At 37.7% G+C, this 13,940-nt stretch overlaps 1 pseudogene; it reads left to right on the forward strand.

The window, feature by feature from the left end:
* Positions 1 to 1,035: 1,035 nt before the first annotated feature.
* Positions 1,036 to 4,040, forward strand: LOC149166018 (respiratory burst oxidase homolog protein B pseudogene; annotated as a pseudogene).
* The last annotated feature ends 9,900 nt before the right edge of the window (positions 4,041 to 13,940 follow it).

Raw genomic sequence — 13,940 nt, forward strand, 5'->3', positions numbered from 1 at the left:
TAGGCATAAAGGTTTACCAAGCAACCGTGAACTGCAATATACACCTTAGCTAACCAAGGACTTAATTTAAGACAACTAATCTCCCCAAATACTATGTTCGGTGTGTCACGGTATACAAGGCAGTAGACTCAGTTACCTATTGATGGATAGCAACCTATAGGGGACTCCCAAAATATATGGAACGATACGTGGAAGTACAGTCTGTAGTAGTGTTGTCTAATGTGCAATCGTTCAATGAGAGCGTTCCCATATACTTACCATGCATGGAGCGCCTTCGATATAACCGAAAGTATTGAAGATTGGTCCTATACACTTCTGTATGTGGAACAGGATTTCACCTCTGGGGTACAACACTAGAAAATAACAGCAACTCCTACATTTAACGATGCTAGAACACGTATCTAGCCTAGAGCTCTAAATGTTCTTGTTAATGTTCCAAATGCTCCTTAGGTTAATTGAGGTGAATTTTAACATTGATCTTGGATTAAGTTTCTATTTTAAGGCTCAAAGATTGATGTCACCTGAAGAGACCAATGATGTAACTAATATGAGAAGAAAACAAATCATTTCAATGAAAGCTATCTAGTGTAGGGAAAAAAATGCAAACATTGATGCAACAATCATGTAGGTAGTGTTAGAATCAGTCTTGTCAGTCCTCTGTCAGAGCCAAATTCACCAAGGTTCATTTCTCGTCATTTGCAGTCATCAAATTCCATTTTGGTCAAAAAGAGTCATTTTAATTCTTGAGTCCAGGGTTTTGTCTCCAGAAGTGTGAAATAATGCTTGCAGGCCAGAGGGAGGTTCAGTAAGTTTTTATTTCAGGAATGTCATCATCAATAATGCGAGATTGATTCTTCTTCAAAACCCTGTTTTGAAGAAGAAATCATCAAATGTGTTTTTGTAATAAATATGTAATTTGTCAAAGTGTTTCAAAGTTGTACAGCTCTTCAATGGCAGCAGCTTTAGCTGCTCCTATCTCTGCAAAATAATCAACAGAAGAACCATCATTTCAACTAAAGAAGGTCAGAGAAGAAAATGAAAGACTCGAAGGAATTTGCGGTGGAACTCTTTGATGCATTAGCTCGGCGAAAAGGGGTGAAAACCAATTGCTTGTCCAAGGATGAGCTCTACCAATTCTGGCAGGAGATGGCCAACCAAAACTTTGATTCTAGGCTACAGATCTTCTTTGACATGCGGGTCAACAATAATGCTGATGGCCGTATCGCTGAAGAAGAATTCAAAGAGGTTATCATGCTCAGTGCATCTGCAAACAAGGTTTCCAAGTTAAAAGAACAAGCAGAAGAGTATGCAGCACTCATCATGGAAGAACTAGACCCTGATCATTTGGGATACATTAAGATTCAAAATCTGGAGATGTTGCTGCTGGAGGTTCCAAATGAAAATGCAAAACATGGGAACACCAGCATTAATTTGAGCCAAATGATAAGCCAGAAGCTGGCACCCACCAAGATAAATAATCCAGTTGAAAGGTGGTTGCAGAAAACAAAATTCTTTGTTGAAGACAATTGGAAATGCATCCAAGTTCTTCTGCTATGGATTCGTATACTTGTAGGGCTATTTACATGGAAATTCATACAATACAGGCACAAAGAAATATACCATGTGATGGGTTACTGCGTGTGCACGGCTAAGGGAGCTGCAAAGACACTCAAATTTAGCATGGCATTGATTTTGCTTCCTGTTTGTAGAAATACCATTACATGGCTCCGCAATAAGACCAAGTTTGGTGTTAGCAGTTCCATTTGACGACAATCTCAATTTCCACAAGGTAATTGCAGTAGCAATAGCAATATTGAGTGGGGCTTCATGGAGGAGCACATTTAACATGTGATTTTCCTCGTCTTTTCCATGCATCAAATGAGCAATATGTGCCCTTGCAACAGTTCTTTGGACATAATAGGCCTCCCAACTACTGGTGGTTTGTCAAAGGAGTTTAGGGTGTTGCAGGTGTTATGATGGTGGTCTTCATGGCAATTGAATTCGTTCTGGCCACTCCATGGTTCAGAAGGAATAAAGTTAATCTTCCAAAACCATTGAAAAGGCTTACAGGATTCAATGCTTTCTGGTATTCACACCACTTATTTGTAATTGTCTATGTGTTGTTGATAGTCCATGGTATATATCTATACCTTAGCCACAAATGGTACAAGAAAACAACATGGATGTACCTTGCAGTTCCAGTGTTGTTATATGGTGGAGAAAGAACTCTGAGAGCTTTCAGATCAGGTTACAAATCCGTTAAAATCCTCAAGGTAACCATCTATCCAGGCAATGCTTTCTCTCTTCACGTGTCAAAACCACAAGGTTTCAAGTATAAGAGTGGACAGTACATGTTTGTCAATTTCCCTGCGGTATCCTCTTTTGAATGGCATCCTTTTTCTATTACCTCAGCTCCAGGAGACGATTACTTGAGTGTCCACATCCGAACCTTGGGTGATTGGACAACAGAACTTAAGAGGATATTTTCTAGGGTTTGTGAACCCCCTACTGCCAATAAAAGTGGTCTACTGAGGGCTGAAACTACACTAGTAGCTGACAATGGAGTCCCAGTATGCAGATTTCCCAAGCTTTACATTGATGGACCTTATGGAGCTCCGGCCCAAAATTACAAAAAATATGACATTCTGTTACTCGTGGGTTTGGGAATTGGGGCAATGCCTTTCATCAGCATTCTTAAATATCTTTTGAACAACATCAAGTCTAAACGAAGAAAACAAAAAAATCAAGGATGAAATTGTCTAGCGCGATGCATAGGATGACTGGCACGGCGCATTGGGTGTGGATTCACCGTGTATTTTTCCTCTGGCGCAACGCATACAGCCCGCGCGACACATGGAGTTGTGCATGCGGTGCACAGAGCCCCAAGGCTGAAATTCATCATCAATTCATCAAAAACTCAATTTGTTTCAGCTTAATTCTTCTCCAAGTAAGTCGATACAATGCTGCACAAGAAAACCGAGTGAAAAGGCAAAGGCTTGAAGCAGGACGATTAATGCGAGACACAATGGTCAAGTCGAAGCCTGTAGAAGTTGGGAGGGTGATTCTAGTGCTCAATGTGGCTGCCTACATTGGCATTCACTAGATGACCCACGCGCTCAGTCTGGATTTAATTTTTGTGGGCGCTCACATCTTCAATTCTTTCTGGTATCCAGGAAAGCGTTTCGTCCTCACAATGCAGAGAAAAAAAAAATATTCTGCAGCATTTTTTTCTCACGCTCTGTTAAAAAGGCCCTTCCTCAACCAGAGGTTGAAAATGCCCCATTTATTTCCAACCCTGATACAGGTCAGCTTCAAAGGATTCCGCCCTCTTCTTACAGAGTTCCAACGGCGTCCGACCATATGATTAAGGTAGGGGAAAAAGAAAATGCCAAACTCGATCTGGACGGGCTAATCGTGCACATATATAAGCTATTCGAGTTTAGGGAGGGGAAAATATCATCTTATAATCTAAAGGCAGCTCAACAATATTGGCCGACTTCTCAAAGCTTCATCAACTTAAGGAAGTTGCTTTATGAGGGAACAAATTATGCTAATAATATTAGTTCAGTCAGTGCCAAATCCAGTTCACTCAGTGCAAAAATCATTGTTAGCAGTATCTTGCAAAGTATGGGTTCGGCAAACAATATAATTGCTGCAGGCTTTCTGGTTGTGGCAAATATATTGGAGAGAATAGAAGAGGTTTGCACCAACAGGATGGAGTGCCTAAGTCTTCTGAGAGAAATGACCAAATTAGCCAACAGCATCTCTTTGCTCCCATTGGACTGATCAAAATGTTCAACTCTGGAGGAACTGTTAGTGCATATATGTTTGCTGGTGTTAAAGGAGAAATTGCAGCTTGGACCATGGATTATCACAGAACTGTAGATGTACCGGTGGAATGTCGGCATTCTTATGGCAATCAAATTCATGTCGCCAATGGATTTTCTGGCAAAGTCATCGTTCAAAGGCATTTTTTATTGAAAGGTTGGTTTTCATTCAAATGGAAGACGGAAGGTGTACAGTCAAAACTGAATGCCTAAATTTAAAACAAAGACATCTGTCACAGAAGAGAAATAGGAATAGACGGTCTATTTTTGGACTTCAGTTATGATTCAAAGTATCTACGCTATAGGTGTTGCCTCTTCATGGGCTATCAAACAGTTTTCAAGTGTAACGCTCCTTTTCTTCAGAACAGATGGTTGGCTTTTCATGTCTGTTAGCAATGATTAAATAACCCCCCACTTTGGGTCGATCCATTTCCCACAGTAAAGTTTATTTATTGTATGAAAAATCATTTGTAAAGGGGCTTGTATTTTTCTGAGGAAAGTGTGGGAGGAAAAAACCCAGCGCTTCATTGTATAGATTTGATAGAGAAATAATTGAATGGTACAGCTCTGTTTCATGAGATGCTTGCGGTATGAATTTAGCATGTGTTTCTTCTCCTGTTTCATATGTCTCTTGTTTCTGTTTCATAGTTCATTCATAATCGTTTTCAGCTGAATGCTTTTAAAGTGAGAAAGGCAGAATCCAATTCATTGCTCTGCCTTGGGAAAGTGTTCATATTTAATGTTTTCTTCTGTTTGACAAGGATTCATCTTCTATGCCCTTGTCAACCTCTCAACAGTCCACCCACTCCACAGTATTTCAAATTTGATGTTAAATCTCTTGCCTATCTTGCCTCAGGAGATAATCTGTGTCTTTGATTTAACTTCTCTGTTCATGTTGTTCCTTGGTCCCATACAGCCCAGAAAACCCAGCCTAAAAATCAAATATTTCTTTCATATTTATTTACTAGCCTAAAATCATTAAAATCAGTATTCATCTTAGGTCATCTCGGGTCCTATTGGACATCTTTTGATGAGATAGACCCGGAGAGAGCCCTCTCCTATTCTGGTAGGGCTAGCTACCAGACCGAGCTTGGTTTGATGTTGCCTTGAACCTCGCCTTCCTTCAGCTTGAGGCAGATTCGAGTGCTAATAGGTAGCCAGCAAATATTCTTAACTAGATCTTTCACTTTCACTATTCCAATGCATCCACGAAAATTATATAAAAGATTCACTAACATGCACCTAGAAGAATTGTTCACTTTTCTTTTTCAGTGCACTGACAAAAAGTAAATTGAAATCCAATTCAAATGCACCTACATTAATTTTTCACTTTTTTTTTTAATGAATGAGAATGCACTCAATGCACTTTTAGCTTTCAATCACTAAACAATGTCATCTATGTTCAATGATGATCCCAAAAATGATTTTTTCAATGCAATTTGATCTAATGCTCTTTATAAAAAGTAAAATTTATGAAAACAAAATAAATGTAAAATCAATTTCTTTTATGGTCTCAAAAGAACTAATAATTTTGAAACAATAAAAAATCAGTATTCCTTCCAAACATATGAGCATCAAACAACAATTTTAATTGACTCAAAGAATCAAAGACTCAACCAAAATTTACTTTCACCACTTCAAAAAATGGGAGGGACTTTTGCAGACCGCAAAGAAACTAACAAAAATCAAAGAAAATTCAATGCACACAGAGTAGGAGGATAACCTCAAAGATCTGGGCACACAAATATTTTTAGTAGAAGCCCTAAAAATTATCAATTTTATGGATCAACACCAATTTACATAGAAAACTCCACGCTGACAGGGTTATCAACGCTACTTTACATAGCGAAATTTGTGCTGGATGATAAATTGAACCAGCATGGGTAGATTGTTTCAAGCGTAATTGTAATTGGAAAAATCAGTGTTGTTAGTGCCAATGTGTCTAAGAAAAAGGGAATTGGGCAAGAAAATTTTAGGAAAAACAAGTAGATCTTGAGAAAAACCCTAGACCTGATACCCTAAATGACTAACTACTTAGAGTACAGACTCAAAGGAAATCAAAACCAAGGATCATTGAAAGGTTGGCCAAACTAATAAAAAAGGCCAAATGCAAAAGGAGGGTTGAAAGGGCTATAGGCTCCCCAATGGAGTCGCCAATTTGTTATCTAGGCAATCCCTTCTATGGATAGAAGTGATCCCTCTAGTCCAATGAGTGGATCTAGTAACAACTGAAACAAATACATGCAAAACTCTCCTAGTTTAAATCAGAATGACATGAGAGAGGAAAGATGGCCTACCTCACTCCTATGCAATCACTTTTCAATGTCAACCTCAATCTCCTCACTTCCAAGCTCGATCCTCACTATTCTATTGTGAACGAATACCTGCAAGAGGGATGAAATAAAAACAACAAAGGAAAAGCATAGCATATGCATTCTAATGTAAACCATATGACATATCAAGGAGCATCATACTAAGCAAGTCACCATTTACACACTTATGGAAAGTAAACATAGATTGTATTAATAATAAACACAAGAAGGAAGAATATGACCACTTCCTTGATGTTAGAAGCCTCCTTCGGAATGGTTTTCCAAGTCCAACCCAAGACTTCTCAAATTTTCCTTTCTCCTTCAGAAATTGGCAGCAATTAGGCACAATTTAGTCGCATCATGACCAATCTAGTCTGACCAATCTAGTATAAGGTAATGTATTTATAGGGAAGGAGATGGAATTATGGATCCACAAAAGGGGGAAGAAGGTCCACATCTTAAGGGGAAGATCCCTAAGGGTAGGATCAAGGAATCAAAATGGGAGAACTTGACCATATCCTTACTCAACAATAACTAGTTGGTCGTTCTCAAGACTTCTAGTAAGAGAAGCTTTTGCTCCATTTTTTGAAAAAATACTTGAGGAGGATCAACACATATTTTCCTATCTAAAGTCACAGTGCGAGCGCTAGCCACTAGTTAGACCAAAGGGTACCAGCACGAGTTTTCCTATTAAAAGTAGCATTGGAAAAAGTTCGACAACTCAGGGTATGAGATAGGGATTGTGACAAATTACTATATAACAATAGTGGAATCAAAAGATCAATTAAATGATTGCAAAGATTTTTTAAAATAATAACTAGTCATGTGTACCATCATGTCGAGAGGCATGTTTTATAACCTCCATTGTTAAACTGTTTGGAGATTTCTAAGCCTATCCTTCTCAACATAACATGTTAAAATAACATTGTTTAAAAAAAAATACTATTAGTGATTTTCTATCAAAGAATCAAATCATGAGGAAAAATATCAACTTCAATCAATGATCTCCTCGCTCGCTTGATTTGTCTTCAGTATTTTCCGCTAGGTTGACTTCCACGATGACCTACTCATTCGAGCATCCTTATCACCTTGCCATATCAGATTAATAGGTGGATATCGTTGTGTTGGTTTCTAGATACCAATTCATATGCTTTTTTCCTCAACTAATGTTTTAGAACCTGTAAATCCTTCAAGTAAGATGGAGAATTTATATTAGTTGTAGTATTGATGCAATTAGGTAGCTTGTGAAAATATTAGATTGGATAACAAGGAAACAGTGAAACTGTGAATAAAATATGATTAAATACCTGGTTTGTCTAATAACCTTGCCATCTAACATTGAATTGGAGTTATTATGGTCAAAACGGAAGAGAATGGAGTTTAAGGAAGGCATAAAAAATGAATAATTTTGGTCTTCAATAGGAGGCATTAGGGTCGTCGCACATGAATCAAAGTAAAAACAATTAGGTCACCATAATTCTCGAAACAGGGTTACCTGAAGCTATAGTTTCTTCCATCAATATCTTTTATTGGCATTCTTGGCATCAAACATGTTATGTTTTTCTCTAAATATCTGATATTGAGTTTTAAGGAAAGAGAAACAAAAGGAATGAAAAAATGTGGAAAAAAGGGGGGCAGTATACATGTTGTTGTGTAAAACCCTATGTTTGGTCCAATGGCTAAACAAGCACTATAATTTTCTATAATAATCTTGAAAAACAACCACAGTTTCTATAGTCTGTGAACTCTTATTTAGGACTCCCGTTATCGCCAGTACCAATTCTAGTTAGCAATATTATACAAGAATAAAACCAAGAAAAAATAAAATAAAATTTCTGAAAGAAAATTATCATAGGAATAACCCACATTAAATTACCAACCCATTCCACTAAACGACATTAGGAGAAACGATCCAGAACTAGGTAGAAGTTGTGTTTCCCCAAAGGTTTATAGAGTCATTTTTTACATTAGGAAAGCCTGGAGAGAATGAGCTGTAGGGGGCATCAAAGTGAGAGGTTGGTTACCATGTAACCACCTCCTTTCCAGTAGACCACTAATGAAACCCTAACTAATATAGATTGTAGATATATATTCTCCATTTTTGAGGTGGTCACATCGCCATATGGAAAAGAAACAAACACTCTCAGAAAGGCTTGACCCAACTCATGTTTCCAAGGTTAATATATGTCAAGGCTATAGTATGTCGAGGTTTTATTATGCCAAGGTTATAATATATAAATTTTACACATATAATAAAACAATAAAATAAAAAAATAACTATATTCTAATATTAATGTTGATCATTGGTATATTATAATTGAAATAAATATGTGAATTATGAGTAATCACTATGACTAGTGTATTAAATGCAAATTTAATTTCCTTTGAATGGGTGAATGGTAAATGGTATAGGTTAAGTAAAAAAAATTGATTGGGTATCTTACACCATGCTTCAAGGAACTTTAATTCTTCTTCAATTTTTTCTGTTTCTTTTTTGTTGTTGCTAACATTTCCACGCTTTAAATCAATTTTGTGTTTAAAAACATTTGCAGAACCATATTAATTGTGTTATTTCTACTCTGCAATGAGATCTTTCTCCTTTTGCACTTCCAGTTCCTCTTGGTTTTCAAACAAAAGTGGGATTCTCTTGCCAAATAATATCATGTCAATGAGATGTTTTTGTTGCATCATTTACAACCATTCATCACTATATATCTATTATTTATCAAAGTTAACATGAAGAATTTTAATCATTGAATTCAACATATCACTGACTACTCCATTGGCACCTTCACTGTCATCAACAAGCTTTGTTGTTGGATTCACTAAATTTTCATCCACTTGTGGTTGTGCACAATGGGATTCATGGGAATCTTAGTGTTTTTTCTCTGCATCCACTTTCAAGTGGTATTTGCTGAACTCTTTTTGTAGATCTGTTGGTATATATCCACCTTTTTCTTCATCTTTCGCGAGAATACTCCCCCTTACACCAAAACTCCTCTTAAAGGTTTCCCAAGCCTCTTTGGATTTATTTGTAACTAAAAAGAAGGGAAGAATGTTGTCATATGCACATTCTTTTATGCATTTTAATGCAAAGACATTCCTTTTCCTTTTGGCTTCCAACTCTTTCAAATAGACTTCAAGCAGTTGTTGTTGTTCCTTCAACTTTTTCATCCAATTATATTTTTCCATTTGTTGAGTGTTGGTTAGTTGTCGCTCAACAAGAAAATTGAGTTGTAGACATAGTGACTACATGTGGTTGTGCCTCTATAGTGGCTTATTTGCTTCTTAGATTCTAAAAGATAGACATGTCCACAAATTCTCTACAAGGGTAACACTTTCACAAAATCTTTTAGATACCCTTAAAAGAAAATGTTACAGTGCCCACAATTGATTTTTTTTCTTTTTCTTTTAATATACCCTCATTTTTTTGTAAATAGAATATATCTATTAATTTTGGAAAATGTTGTATTGCTATACTTTTTCAAAAATGTGCCATCAACCTCATTCCTGTTAGATTTGTTGGCCAAGTTGTAGAGACAAAATACATTTTACCAAAAAAGAAAAAAACTCCTATTATGCATCATGATTACCCAATTGTAAGGCAACTTAATCCCTTTTTGGGACAAGATGGATCTCCATAGACCTCAAATAAATCTAGTAACAAAAAATAAAATAATTGCTAACTTTCCTTAGCTTACGATTGATTGAAAAAAACAATATGAGAGATATCACTTACCATTTAATCGAAATGCCTCTTGAAGTCCCTTTTAGTGCCTTTTCCAATTAGCTTCCTCTTGATGCTTTAGAGATTGTTCTAGTGCTTCCCACTGTAGAAAGTCATGTAGATTCATAAGCTAATGCAATTTTCTAAAGCAAGAGACAAGAATCTACTTCTACTCTTTACAACGGAATCCCATAAACATTGAGCAAACAATAATCAATAGAGGAAGAGAATCAAAGGCACGTAACACAATACATATCTGGGGAAATCCACAACTCAAAACCACACTATTTGTTTTGTATTAATCTCAAAAATCAAGATGAAATTACAATGCTTGTTCTCTCAAGAACAATCCCAACACTCAACAAATTCAATCTCCAACTCATAAGCAAGCTCAAGGCCAAAGCTTAACCTCTTCACAAGCTCTCCAAGTCTCTATTCCAATGTGTAATTCCTATGGAGGATAGCTTGTATTTAAAGTGAAATAAAGCCTCTAAAAACTGCACAATCCGTTAAGGGTCAATTCCTGAATGAATGCATTGTCTGTGTAACTCAAAAAAATCTAAAACAAATAGCACATTGTCCCTACACTCTAGTCTCAACTGGATCTTTCTCTGATTTGACATGCATGAGGTTCTGATGAGTAAATATTCAGTTAACTAGAGTAGCACTGATAGAGTTCATTAGTGACACCACTGATAGTTAACTCACTATTAGTTCTCTCAATCGGTTTGAGAACTAATTTAACTAAACTAACTCATGAAACTAAGTTTTCTATTTTATAACTCATAATTAACTCATACTAGAGTCCTACAAAGTAGGGAGAACATACACATGACTTACAAAAGACTTCCAACTCGAAATTCCTAAGTTAAGTAAGTTTAATAAAATTAATTTCACTATTTTATGTTGCTATGAGAATAGAATTCAAATTTAATTTCTAGTTTAATTCAAGGAAAAATTAAATTGGAATCTCTTGCCATTTCTCAACGCTCCCTCTCAACAAGAAAGGGATTATCAACTAGTCCGATCCTGTTTCTGTGAAACTCGAATTTGCATCTTGAAAATGCCTTTGTCAAGATGTTATCATCCTACTCCTCTGTGGGAATGTAATCCAAAAACATGATCTTCCTCAATACACAATCTCTGAGATGATAATATTGGATATCAATATGCTTGGACCGATCATGAAAAATTGGATTTTTAGAGAGTTTGATACAACTCTTATTATCACAATAAATCATTGTAGGATCCATCTACTGGCCAAATGCACCAACCAGGATCTTCCTCATCCAGATAGTCTCACATGCTGCCTGACTTGCAACCATGTAATCTTCCTCTTCCGAACTGAGTGAAACTGATCTCTGTTTCCTGCTGTACCAAGAAACTGCCACAGACTCAATACTAAATATCCTTCCTAATGTGCTTTTCATGTCAGATGGACTCCCTACCCAATCTGCATTGGTGAAGCCTTCAAGCTTCACTCCCTCTGTCCTTATGTATCATAACCCAAATTGAGTAGTTCCTATGAGGTATCTCAATACATGCTTTGCATCCTTCCAATACAGCTTGGTAGGCCTAACCATCACTTGACTAAGATGGTTAACTGCATAACACATATTCGGTCATGTGTTCACCAAGTACATGAGTGAACCCACAAGCTGCCTGTAAACAATATCTTCCACTACTTCCCCTAAATTAGCATCTTCCTTCCTCCAGTTACCAGCTAGAGGAGTCTCCATGGGTTTACTACTCTCCATGAGGAATCTCATAAGTATCTCGTTGGGATACCTTCCCTGAGATATAGACAACTCCCCATCTCTCTGCAATACCTCCATGCCAAGAAAGTAATGCATGAGCCCCATGTCCTTCATCTCAAACTCTCTTGTAAGGTCCTCCTTGCAAGATTTGATGAGCTTATCATCACCTGTCGGTATAAGATCATCTACATAAAGTACAATGATCAACAACTTACCTTCTACCACTATGTGATACAGGTTCCATCTACTTCACTCTTCGTGAAGCCCAACCCAATGAAGTAGCTATCTATCCTGGTGTACCAAGAACAGGGTGTTTGTTTCATCCCATACAACACTCTCTTGAGTAGGCACACATGTGACTCATGGTCCAAGGTTTCAAAACCTTTTGGCTGCTCTATGTACACCTCTTCCTCAATCATGCTATTGAGGAAGGCAATCTTCATATCCATCTGATGCATCTTCCAACCCATCTATGTTGATAGTGCCAAAATAGATTTGATTAATGAGTACCTTGCAACAGGAGTAAAGATCTCATCATAGTCAATCACCTCTACATGTGAAAATCCATTGGCTACAAATCTGGCCTTATGCTTCTCCACACTACCATCTGGAGCTTTCTTTACCTTGTAAAGCCAATGGGAGCTCACAACTGAGTTGTCCTCCGGTATCAGGACCACATCCCAAACACTGTTTCGAACTATGGAGTCATACTCCTCCACTATCACATCAACCCAAACTGGTTGCTGCACTACTTCCTGAAAGGAAGATGGCTCTATCACAACACATGTACCCATAAGTGCCATGTATCCAGTGTACCTCACTGGTGACCTCCTTTTTCTACATTGAGAAGAGGATGCTCCCACATTCTCCCATGCATCATCCAACAATTTTTCAACCTCTCTAGTGCACTTTCTTCCCTCTCTGGAAGACTCTAACTAAGTGGATGTCTCTACTCTCTGAACCTCTCCATGTGGCTGCTCCACATCAATCTGAGGCCCCTCAACATTAGGAGCTAAAAGCTCCTCATCCGCATGTAGCTCAAGCTCCCTCTCAAGGGATACTTGCATGGCCTTCTCCTCATCGAACCCGATATCCCTGCGAACCATTGTCATTTGACTGGTCGTCATGTACACCCAATAGTTTTGGGGTGTATCAATGTACCCCACAAATATCCCTAACTGTGATGTTGGCTCAAGCTTCTTCCATGCATCTTTGGTCACATGGCAATAAACCGATGACCCAAAAATCTTTAAGTGATGAACATTTGGCCCCTTATCGGAATAAGCCTCCTCTAGTGTCTTGATATCAAGTAGTCGATGTGGGCTATGGTTCTAAACATAAACTGATGTGTTGCATGCCTCAGCCCACAAGTGTAGTCGTAGGCCCTGATCATGAAACATCTCCCTTTATGCCCCTACTATGCTCATGTCCTTCCTCTTGGCAACCCCATTCTACCCCTACTCACCAACGTTATCACTCGATAGAGCTTTAACCTTCTTACCAAACTCTTTCTATACCAATGCTTTAAACCCAATTTTTTTTATATAAGTTTGATCCTTTTTCTGCATTAAAAAACCCATCATTTATGAGAATAGTCATCAACAAATATAACATAATACATGTGATGTGGATGCTATCGAGAATGGTCCATGCACATCTGAATGGATTATCTCTAGAATATACTCTTCTTGAATGTCTCTGTATCCAACGGAAGACGTGGTGTATTTTCTCAAAGTACAACCCTTGCATGTATCAACTTTCTCAAGCATACCTTTGGGAAGACCGGTAGAGATTTGTTGGAATATCTTCAAAGCCTCATGATGCAAGCGGCCCAATCACCTATGCCACAATTCATTGACGTCTCAACTCAACATATCTTCTGCTTTTGAACTCAAAGCAACACAATCCTCTACCTCTATCTTATAGAGATTCTGAACTCGAATCCCTATCTTCTTTACTTGACCCATGGCTATGTGTCAAAGGAACACCTCTCCTTTCGAAAAGATGGCATCATAGCCTCTATCCTCAAGCATGGCAATGGATACTAAGTTCTTCATCAGTTTGGGTACATGCATAACATTCTTTAAGGTGAGTGGAGCCACATGCTCCCTTTGAAAACTAATAGTTCCCACACCAGTAACACTATACTTACCATCATCACCCATCTTAATATGCATCTTGAGATCTTTCTCCTCCAGTTCACTAAATAACTCTTTGTCGCCAGTCATGTGGAATGAATCTCCACTGTCTAAGTACCAGAGACTTCCCATCATTGAAGACACCATGCATAAAATGAGGGAAAATTCCAATTCAAATT

Source organism: Pinus tabuliformis, chromosome 5_1 (genome assembly GCF_031772625.1).
Source record: "Pinus tabuliformis cultivar Carrire ecotype Pingquan chromosome 5_1, CPIR1, whole genome shotgun sequence".
In the NCBI taxonomy this organism is placed as follows: domain Eukaryota; kingdom Viridiplantae; phylum Streptophyta; class Pinopsida; order Pinales; family Pinaceae; genus Pinus; species Pinus tabuliformis.